We start from the raw sequence: 12,489 nt of genomic DNA, 5'->3' as shown, positions 1-12,489 counted from the left end.
CATGTGCCTGGGAGCACCTGATATTTTGCAGTACATGTAACCCTCGCAGTCTCATATTTCATTACATGATTCAGAAGAAAGTAAAATATGAGAAAAAAGATTAGTGGGTTTAAAGAGATCATATTGGAGAGTACATATATAATAGTCAAGACACAAATTTTTTGATAAATGATATCTTCAGGGAATTTTCAGACAAAATAAAAGTTTTCCAATTAGTTTCCTACAGATAATGTCACTTTCCTTCAAAAAACATTGTGGTTTCTTTCATTTTTCATGTGTAGATTTGCTGCAGATTTAGACAAAGGTGGGTGAACCCAACTTTACTCTCAGGATACATATTTTAAAATGGTGTGCTAGTTCTTAGACAGGTAACTTCCACCAGCCAGCCCTCAAGGTGAATAAAAAACACCTTGTTGGCTCTTTGGAACACTAACTCTTTCAGGACATTACATTTCATCTCCAGTACACTAATTGGCAATTTGGGAGCCTGAAGCAGTAATGTATTTCCTAGAAGAGTTGTTACCTCACACCTAGGGGGTAGTTTACTTTCCTGGTGGTATCGTGGAATAGCAGAGTTTGAAGAAATTTTGAACAAATATATAGGCTTTGGCCACAAGAGCACAGAAAAGATCTGCATATAACTTGCAGCTCCAGCCCCAGAGGCAGCCCCTGCAGTCTTGAGATCATCTTAAACTGACTCCGTTCCACTGTCTCACCAGGAAAGTAATTCCAGACTACGTCTGCATGGAAGCCAACAAGTCACAAGACATTGTCTCGTTAGTTGAGCAGGCTTTGTGATGTCTTCTGTCATGTCAACAGATAGATGGTATGATCCTGACCATGTTAATTTGGGGGAAGCACTTGCACTTCCAGAAGGATTTTGTTCAAACCATTTCTAAAATGCACAAATCTATTTAATTTTAATATTTCTTGCCAGAATGGTTATATATTTACATCATGTAATAAGGTTTGAGCCTCAGGTATTCTTTTTAAATTACTAATGCTGTGTCTTAAATTTATTATGTCTTTTTTAATTAGGAAGCACTGTAGTATGTTGGTTAAGAATTGGTTTACTGAAGCTAGATGGTCAGAAGTTTAAATCTAGTTCTGCTTACTAACTCGTGGCTTGATAAAGATTATATAGCTTCTCTAAGACTCACTGTCCTCTGTAACATGGGATAATAATGGTAACTTATCTCGCTGTTGACCGTGAGGAGTGAATAAGGTAATATTGATAAAACTCTTACTATGTTCATGCCACATAATAGGAAATCCTAGATTGTTAGCTATTATCATCATTATTACTAATGCACACATGTAGGCAGGGTTGAAGTTTACTTCATGATATAAAACTTCCTTTAAAAAATTAGTAACAAAGAAAATTCTAAGGGAATAGTTTTTATTTCCATAAACTGAGAAAACTGCATAAAATAGGGAATACTTTTATAAATTATTCTAATGTAACCATAAAAGAATCATTTAAAAAGTTTTTTTTTATAAACAAGGATGTGCTTAAAATAGTAGAAAACAAAACTCCATTTCTTTGAAAGTCTCTGTTGGTCTTGACTCCACACTGAGTTAAACTAACATTTAACTCAGTACAAATGAGCAGTCTTTCCCATAGTTTGTCATTCACCCATCTTTCTTTCGTACTAATAAATCACAGAATTCTAAAACAGGGGTAAGTATATTGAGCTGGTTGTTACCTGCTAAAATTTAAATGCTTAACTCTGTCAGTTCACAGCTGTGTTTCCTGAGCAAATGTTTGATCTCTCTGGACCCTGTTTGCTTCTTTGTAAAGTAGAGATAACAATACCTTATAGAATTGAAAAGAAAATAATTAGGTCCAATTGGCTTGACACGAAGCCATTAGAAGCTATTGTAATGTAAAGCAAGTTACTCTCCTGAAGTCCAAATTGCTCCTTGTGGTGAAGTAAGGTCCCTGAAGCTCTGTCCAAGGTCACAGGGCTGGCTTCAGCAAAGTCCTAGGTCTGCTATACCAGAGCTAATCAAAATGTGCTCTGAGGAGCATGTTTTTTATGTGATGCTTCATGGAAAAGAGTTACGTGGGCAAATAAGTTCAGAAATGCTGCACAGTACAACTCCTCCACCCCTTTGTAGATTCAGTTCTCATTAATTTATTAAAGACCAAGAATTCCTTCAGTAGCAAAATCTATTTAACCTTTTATAATGCAGCATTTCTCAAGCATGTTTGATGCTGTCACCGACTGACATCTCTCAGAAGGTATGTGCTAGAGAGAGTTGATGGTCTAGCGGATGTTGAAGATGGTTATCGTGGTATCAGTTGATACCATTGTGTCTAGCAGAGCTCAGATGCCCACATGCAGACACATAGAAAGAGTTCACCTATGAACCTGGTTTAATGAGGGATTTCTAGACGGGCCCATCACAATGACAAAGGACATGAGCAGAGAAGCGTGACTAAGGAGAAGATGACATCTGTTTTGGACTTTTTGAGTTTTGGCTATCTCTGAGACAACGGATTGAGGATGTATAACTGGAAGTTGGGTGCACAGGTACAACTCTCAAGAGAGATTTTTGGAATGCAAATATAGTTATATGTTGCAAACAATGGTTCAGTCAATGATGAACTGCATAGACAATGGTGGTTCCATAAGATTATAGTGGAGCTGAAAAATTTCTATTGCCTAGTGGTATTGTAGCTATCTTAATGTCATAGTACAACACATTACCAGATGGGGAATCTGTGGCCTTAGGGCCACATGTAGCCTTCTAGATCCTTCAGTGTGGCCTTTTGACTGAATCCAAACTTTGCAAAACAAATTCTTTTAATAAAGGGATTTGTTCTATGTGGTTTGGATTCAGTTGAGCGGCTGTACTTGAGGATCTGGAGGGCGGCATGTGGCCTTGAGGCCTGCAGGTTGAGCATTAGACTATACCAAGTAGCTTAGGTGTGTAATAGGCTATCCCCAACTAGGTTTGTGTAAATACATTCTAGGTCGTTCCAGTAATGACGAAGTAGCCTAACAATGCATTTCTTAGAATGTAGCCCCATCCGTCATTGGGCCATTCGTGACTGTATAACTGGTTTTAATTAACTGACACATTTAATCAACTAATTTGGATATCAAAGCTTAGGACAGTGGGAACTTTGGCAGTTGATGTAATTGCACAGGGGGAGTGTTTTAGATTAAAAGGAGAATGGGGATCACATTAGACACTCCAGACAGATATACCAGAGTCAGTAGCATTTAAAGCATAGGCAAGGGAAGAGAAAGCATTGATGAACAACTTTTTAATGAATGATTCAGTTCTGTCTTTTTCACATTATTTTTACTGATTACTTTATTACTACTTTTTCTCTTAATAAATGACAAAAGCTCAGGAAAGTTTTAATATGTCTAAAATAAAGTAGCTAATGAGGGGCAGACTTAGACCTCCAACACAGGCCTCTTGACTCATGCTGACCCTATCCTTTTCCCAATACACCCTGTTAACATTCTTGTACACAGTACTCTGTTAGGTTCTTTTTCTCACATAACTTACAGCCTAGATACAGAACACTGTAAATATCAGTGCTAAATGCTGGGTGTGAGTTATAAATCTTATAGGAGTAGGGAGAACATTATCAGTGGGTATTTTCATTGCTGTTATAGAGCCAATAAAATTAGTAAGGGTCTTATCTAAGCTGATAATAATGAGCCTGTTGCTCTGAACTATCACAAGAAGTTAGAAGAAGTTAGTATTTTAGTTCAGCAAGTAAAGCAAGAGCTGTTGATTAGTTTTTATGTAGTGTAATTCCCCTCAAGGAATTGAATTTTAATGTTTTAATAAGAAATTAAGAAAAAAGATTATATCTGAAATATATACATATATATGTATATTTACACAGACATATACTTATGTATGTTTATATCCCAATAATGGAAATAAAATTCAATAGTCAAACTAAGGATCAAACTTTTGCTAAATTGTATTCTATCACTTACATTTGTACTGTCAGTGCTTAGATTTTATTTTTAATTGTTTCCAAAATAGTGATTTACAATCCACAATAAAAAGAAAATGTTTATATTTTCTGGAAAATAACGTTGAATATGCTTATGCTGAATACAGTGTGTGTCTACAAAGAAAAGTGTCAGATCAAAACCAGTTGTTCTGGTGTTTTGAACTGTCTTAGACAAAAATGTATGCTGATCTAATTAATAGTCCAAAAAACATTTTTAAAAGGAAAATTATCTGGGCTGGTTTTTGCTTGTTGTCATACATTAGCAATAACTAGACAATTCATTTTGAAGAAAAGGAAAATGCATCACTAATTGACTGTTACCAATAAACATTGGGCCAAGCAATCTCAACAACTTAGAGACTGCAGTCTTAAATGTTACTTTGTATGTCTCCTAGTTCTTGCACAGTCTTCCTTCAGCCACTGTAAACCTCCTCAGAACATAATAATTCCCATTCACAATTGTATTAGTTTCCTGGGGCTACTATAATAAAGTAACAAACACTGGGTGGATTAAAACAACAGAAATTTATTATTTCACAGTTCTGGAGGCTTGATGTCTGAAATCAAAGGATTGGCAGGAATGTTCTATCATGGCTCTAGGGAAGAATCTTTCCTTGCCTTTTCTGGCTTCTTGTGTTTGCTGGCAATCCTTGGTGTTTCTTGGTTTGTAGATGCATCATTCCAGTCACATGGCCATCTTTTTCCTATGTGTCTTCACATCATTTTCCCTCTGTGTGTCTGTGTACAAATTTCCCCTTTTTATAAGGACCTAAGTCATATTATATTAGGGACCACCTCATTTTAACTTGATTCCCTCTGTAGACACTATTTCCAAACAAGGTCACATTCTGAGATGCTGGGGGTGAGGACTTGGACATATCTTTTTGAGGGGACACAATTCAACCTTTAACACCAATTATTGGAATTTTGCTTATGGAGGTGGGGAGATCCTCTTCTCATCACCCCGGACCTTTCTCCTAACCGAGGAAAGTTTGGCACGTCATCTGGCCTTCCTATTTAGCTACTTAACAATTCCAATAGGAATCAAAGATTCCTTTCAGCTTTTCCATATGAGCCAGTGTTACCTGCTTATTGGGTTATTGTGCTGATTATCAAACTTGGCTGAATACTGGAATCCGCTAGGGAGATTATGTATCATTTTTCCTTTTTTTTCCCAAAATAATTTTTTATTTATCCTCCCTAGTAATCCTTTAGAGATTATGTATCACACTGGGGAATGACCTCGGCATGAGATTTTAAAAGTGTTCCCAGGTGACTCTAATATTTGAATAAAGCTGAGAACCTCTACATTAGGGATAATCTTGAAATTCTGATTCATTGATCCCACATTCTTTCAATACTTTTCTTTGCTCTAAGATTACTACTACCTCTTAGTTGTTTTTTCCCCCTTACATTCTAGAGCCTTGTTAAATATTATAGCATAAGTTCTTCAGAATACTGGTTAAGAGGCCTAGATGGATAACATACAGAAGAGAAGATAGTCGGGCATGCAAGAAGAATTATATTGGCTATGGGAGAAATGTTTAAGTTTCAGTCACAAGGGAGCAAAACCAATTAATCATTTGCCTGTTGGCTTTAGAAGTAAGCTTATTTGAGACAAAGAGAAGGGAAAACTCATAAAATCAGGCCCTGAAAAGTATTAGAGATGTCAGAGAGCAACAGGCCCACAGACAATCCCATGAATCTGGTAATAGAAGGGAAGTGAGAGGGGAAGGAAGGTGTGTTCCTTTATAGTAAAATGCAAATACTAAGGATGAGAGGGTTATTCTTTTTAAAAGTAATCATGTTTTAAATTTATCATGGCTTCAAAAATAAGTGCACTAAAATAATCATTTGGGAAATAGATGAGCTTATTATATATGAAGAGTATTACTGGGATAATACTCTATACATTGTTTTCCATATTTGTTTCCAACAGTTATTTCCTCCTTTGAATGGGAATGTGTGTATATGAGAGTGTGTGTGTGTGTGTGTGTGTGTGAGTTTCAACACCCTAAATCTATCATTGATCACATTCCAACATTGTCTTAACTTTCCCTCCTTTTCTGTACAATCGACAAGGAGTTATATATTGAATCAAATAATATCATTATTTTGAAGTATTTGCCCAAGGCCATGTGCATTATATCATCTACTTAAACAATGACTTAGAAGAAAGAAGCTCTGAAAATGTAGGGACAAAGCAGGACAAAAACCCGACTCAGAACAATGATTGAAGCCTAGTTTTACTTGATTGCTAAGCTAGAGCATTGGTTAAGATTATCTGACTTTTTTTTTACACCTCTAACACATGATACAAAACATGTTTATGTCAATTCTAATCATAGTCTCCAACTGTTAGGTTATTTAACAATAACATTGAAGATACTTAGGTTATGATTGATTCAGAGATGCTCTTTGCATAATAAAGTTTATTTAGTTTGGTTAGTTCTGCATCATTTTAAAGATAATTCAATTGCAAGGGAGGATGCATTGAAAAGTATTTTGATAAGACTACTGGAAAAAAAAGATAGTAGGCAAGTTCCCAGAAGAGCCGTGTTAATAAAATGTTGGAAAACCTCTGAAAGATTATATTCTCTAGAGAGATGAGACCATCTATTGGACATTAGCCTTTAAAGTCATTTTATTTTTAAGTTTAAATAAAGATCTATGAGATATACAGTTTTGAATCCCAGAATTCAAATACAACCTTTTATATTGTTAATCTTTCTTGAAGTATAAAGAGATGGGAATAAAGAGAAAATTATTTCATCTTAAATTTAGCCCCATATACACTTTTTTTCAACTCACCTGTCTTTTATGAATACTGCCTATGAACTAGGAATTATAGAGAATACAAAATAACTGACATAATCTCTAAATATAGGAGTCTATTGTGTATATGAAGTGATCATATATATGTGTAAAATCATGTTTAGAAAAATACTGCAGGGACAGCAATAGTTTAATTAATGACATATTGAGTTATTAATCTTAAATCAAGAATGTTAACTCCATGAAAGCAGGAACCATGTTTACCTTGCTTATGTTTGTATCTACCTTAGACAGTGTCTTATACATTGTAGGCATTTAATAAATATTTCTGGAATGAACAAATGAAAGGCAAAATTGGGATGAGGAGACTGTGAGTGTTTTGGGAAGGAGGATTGAGATTTGAACTGGAAAATTTGCTAAAAGCAACCTGGAAAAACTGAAAATTAAGGTGGACCTCGAAGAATGGATAGGATTTGGACAAAATAAATGGGAGTGGAATGTGTATGAGTATATATAGATGTGAATATATGTGTGTGCTAATAAATGTGTGTAGAAACAACCTGATAAGATCAAAGTGGCAGGTATGGACCTGTTGTGAGTAGAGAAGATAAAACTAGGCATCAGTGGAAGATCCTTTTGGGAGTTAAATAGGAAATAAAGCTGAGTAGGTTAGGTAAAACCAGCCTATTGGGAAGCCTTGATCTTCTCTTTTACAAGTTTGAGCTTTATACTGAAATCAGTGAAGAAATCCCTCCACTCAAAAAAAATGTGTAATCTATTATATATATAAATTATTTAGTATATATGCAATTTCCTTTTTTCTTTATCAAGTAGTTTCTAAGATAAACTTGAGAGGAGCCATACCTAGGCAAAATGACCAATTTAGGGGGCTTTTTGCGGACATGCAAGATGCATGTGTTAAACACTGGATCAGGTAATGCAGAAGTAGAGGGGGGGAAAGGAAGAATTAATCAACATAGTTTAAATAAACAGAAGAATATGAAGTCAGAGGGAGAAGAATAATCGAAACATTCCTGTAGGTTTACATATTGGGTACTGAGGAAATGATGGCTTCGTTCTTTCTCTTGTCAACATCATTTGTCAATTCTCTTTCCCCTTTGCTTGGAGGATTTGGTCAGTGTTTCCTATCTGACTTTCTCCTACTCTTCCTCTTAGTTCACAAGTCTCCTCCTGTCTCTTGTCTGGCTTTGGTGTTCCTCTTACCTAATTTCATAGCATCCTTTTCAGGCCAATGTCATAACAGTCATCACACTGTATCGTAATTATTTGTTCCCACCTGTTTCTTTTGCTGCATTGGGGTCCTTGAATATAAGGCCTAAAAATTTCTAGCTCCTTAATACTTGGCATGTGGTATACATAAGCTGCTAACTATAAGCTGAATTAATGAGCTGCCGCTGCTTCTGTAATAATTGCTAGTCTAACACTTGGATATGTTTCTACCCTATAAGTCAGTTCTAGAAAGCTCTACCATGGTGTAGTAGCTTTCTAACCTCTTCTATTTTTTTTTTATATAACCTGTAACACTGTTCTAACTGTAAATAAAATATTAGTGAGAGGAAGTTTTAAGACTTTTTATTCTATTATCCTTTTTGGGGTTCTATGAAATCTCAGAACAGAGAAATTCTGAAGGTGATGGTTGCCACCACATTTCTAGATTTTTAAAGGTCTCTTTGGTCATTATGTTCTGGGATATCTGGCAAATTCAGTTGTGACCTCTAACCTGCTGAATGTTTACACTCTAGGGAGCACTGGTGAAAGTTAGATGTGGAGTCATAAACTAAGAAACTCAAATTCCCTTCACATTTAAATATCTGAATTTAGATATTAAAGATTTTTAAAAAGTCATGTCCCTTCCCTTGAATTCTTATAGAATAAATATTTAATTTGCCTGAGCCTCAGCTAAAAATAAAGATAACAGCTGTTCTATTAAGGTATTTAAGATGCTCTGTGTTAAATCCCTGTGTGTATGACATTTATGCTGATAAACTAATTTGAAAGCTCTGCTCTCTGATGTCGATTGCTAAAATGAAATGTACTACAAGTAACAAAAAACAAGTATTACAAACACAGGTTTTAGGGACAGTATTGTTGACTTTAGTAAAGAGTATATGAGTCACTAGATTTGCCGTTAATTATTTTTTGACCTTGAAACATCATATATATGTATTTTTCTCTCTAGTTCTTAAGTTTCTATTTCTGAGTGGCTATGTACCTAATTTTCTTATTCTCAAATAGGGATATTAAAATGTTTCATAATACAGCCCATGAAAAATGTGGATTTCATTAATATTAATAAGAAATATATACCATTATCAGTTTTGTGAAGAAATATTTATACTTTAACATATTTGAAATTTGAGTTGCTCCTAAACAGAAAATACTATAAAAGAAAGTTTGGCAAATATCCTTAAACTTTTCATTGCCCATACTTAATGGGAAAAAGTTTAAAGCATTTCCCCCAAGAACTGGAACAAGACAAGGATGCCCACTTTCACCACTGTTATTCAACATGGTACTGAAAGTCCTCACCAAGAAAGAGGGGGAAAAAAAAATCCAAATCAGAAAAGAGGAAGTCAAATTATCCCTGTTCACTCATGACATAACCTTATATCTATAAACCCTAAATGCTCCACCAAAAAACTCTTAGATTTAATAAATGAATTCAGTGAAGTTTCACAATACAAAATCAATGTACAGAAATCAATAGTATTTCTATACACCAATAAGAATCTGGCCAAGAACTAAATCAAGAAGGCAATCCCATTTATAATTGCTACAAAAAGAAAATATACCTAGGAATATATTTAACAAAGGAGGTGAAAGGACCCTACACGGAGAACTAAAAAACACTGATGAAAGAAATTGTAGATGACTCAAACAGATGGATAAACATCCCATGCTCATGGATCAGAAGAATTAATATTTTTAATATAGTCATAAGGCCCAAAGGAATGTACAAATTCAGTGCAATCCCTATCAAAATAACAACATAATTTTTCACAGAATTAAAAAGAAAAACTCCTAAAATTTATATGGAACCAATGAAGAGCCAAAGCAGTCCCAAGCAAAAAGAACAAAGTTGGAGGCATCACATTACCTGACTTCAAATTATGCTACGAGGCTATAGTAACTAAAACAGCATGGTACTGGTATAAAAATAGACACATAAGCCAATGAACAGAATAGTGAACCCAGAAATAAAGGCGAATGCTTACAGTCAATTGATTTTTGACAAAGTCAATAAGAACATGCACTGGAGAAACAACATTCTATTCAATAAGTGGTACTGGGAAAACTGTATTGCCATATGCAGAAGAATGAAACTAGACCCCCATCTCTCACCATATAGAAAAATCATCTCAAGATGGATTAAAGACTTGAATGTAAGACCTGAAACTATAAAAATAATAAAAGAAAACCTAGGGAAAACTCTTTTGGACATTGGTCTAGGCAAAGAATTCATGACTAAGACCTTAAAAGCACAGGCAACGAAAACAAACATGGACAAATGATGCTTAATTAAACTAAAAAGCTTCTGTACAGCAAAAGAAGTAAGCAACAGAGTGAACAGACAACCTGCATAATGGAAAAAAATATTTGCAGACTACACATCTGACAGGGGACTAATATCCAGAATTTACAAGGAACTCAATTCAACGAATATAAAAACCCATATCCCATTAAAAAAGTGGGCCAAGGACATGAACAGACATTTTTCAAAAGAAGACAAATGGACATCAAACATACAAAAAAAATGTTTAACATCACTAATCATCAGAGAAATGCAAATTAAAACCACAGTGAGATATTATCTTATACCAATCAGAATAACTACTATTAAAAAGACAAAATATATTAGATGGTGAGGGTGCAGAGAAAAGGGAACTCTTATGCACTGTTGGTGGGAATGTAAATTAGTGCAACCTCTATGGAAAACAGTGTGGAGATTTCTCAAAGAACTGAAAGTAGAACTACCATTCAATCCAGCAATCCCATTACTGGGTATCTACCCAAAGGAAGAGAAATCATTCTATGAAAAAGATACCTGCATTTGTATGTTTTATCATGGTACTATTCACAATAGCAAAGATGGGGGATCAACCATACTGTTCATCAAATGATTGGATTAAGAAAATGTGGTATGTTTATAGCATAGACTCCTATTGAGCCATAAAAAAGAATGAAATCATGTCTTTTGTAGCAACATGGATGGAACTAGAGGCCATTATCTTAAGTGAAATGACTCAGAAACAGAAAGGCAAATACCACTTGTTCTCACTATAAGTGTGAGCTAAATATTGTGCACACCTAGACATAAAGTAGAATAACAGACACTGGAGTCTTGGAAGGGTAAGAAGGTGAAGGGTGCAAGAGGAGTGAAGGATGAAAAATTACTTAATGTGCACAAATATGCTATTTGGGTGATATTTACTCTATAAGCCCAGACTTCACAACTGTGCATAATATCCATATAGCAAAATTATACTTGTACCCTCTAAGCCTACCAAAAAAAAAATTTATGCAGATGAATGAATAAAAGGGGGTTTTGAGTGTCTTAACTCCTAATTACCTTCTCATCCTCATTAATGCTCTTTAGAGTGTGGCCACTAACATGTTAGAGTCCACACAGAACTTTCCAGGTAACACACAAACAAATGACCAAAGTGACATTATGAATATCTAGAAATGTGTGGCCACCATTCCCCCCAGCACTGTTTTGTTCTCAATTTTCCAAGAACCCTCAAGGGATCATTAGAAGAAGGAACTCTAATTAGCCACAGATATTTTGATGTTATGTAGATACAAACTGTGTGACACAAAGCAGGTAAGAAAGTATACAAAATATTTAGCATACCTATTTATAAATAAAATTAATAATAATTATTCTCATAAGATTCTCAGGTTTTAATATATATAAAATTAATACTTGGTTTGTCAATCATATTAAATTATAATGATATGATATAGATTTAAATTGAAGAACATGCTGATAAAATAATATTTGTAGAATATATATACTTCCTGTTGTTTCTGTTCTCATTTCCCTAAGCCATTCTATTTTAGAATGGAACATATAATATGCTTTGATTTTATTAACTATTATATATTGATATTCTATATTATAATATGCACTTTAAAACTAAATTGAGATTTGCTAAAAATAGTATTTTAATAGCTTCTGAAATTCTTCAGACATCTGTCAGATGCCTTGTTATACACAGATTTTATGTCAGTTCCATATATTACATTGCTTTTGACTGACATGAAAGACTTGTAACTGATTTGAGATCATTTTATCACTATATTCATGCATTTTAAAAGTCTGAGATTAATTGAATAGTTTTACATCTAGTTTTAATATTCTTCACAGGCTTTTTTCTGTATTAAATAAAGACTAGTGTTTGTATATAATTTAATTTAAAAACCAGATTAATATGCTTAGCAATTTTACTTTGTGTTTTATCTTGGATCTGAGATCTTAAAGGCAAATTCTAGCTAATGCCTCTTTTCAGAGACTTCTCAAAACCATGAGAAGAGAAATGAAAATTCTCCCAATTATTATAGGATGCCTTTGAGAAGGGTAATCTAGATGAATAGGTAGTGCTAGGATAGGATTTCTTGACACTTTGTTAGGGTGAAATATAGGTAGAAGACTTCTGCTTTGACGATAATGGAGTAACTTGCACCAGACTTGCCCTCCT

This window comes from Eulemur rufifrons, chromosome 4, assembly GCF_041146395.1.
Source record: "Eulemur rufifrons isolate Redbay chromosome 4, OSU_ERuf_1, whole genome shotgun sequence".
Lineage (NCBI taxonomy): Eukaryota > Metazoa > Chordata > Mammalia > Primates > Lemuridae > Eulemur > Eulemur rufifrons.
The sequence above is the reverse complement of the archived record's forward strand: the minus strand, read 5'-3'. Positions refer to the sequence as shown.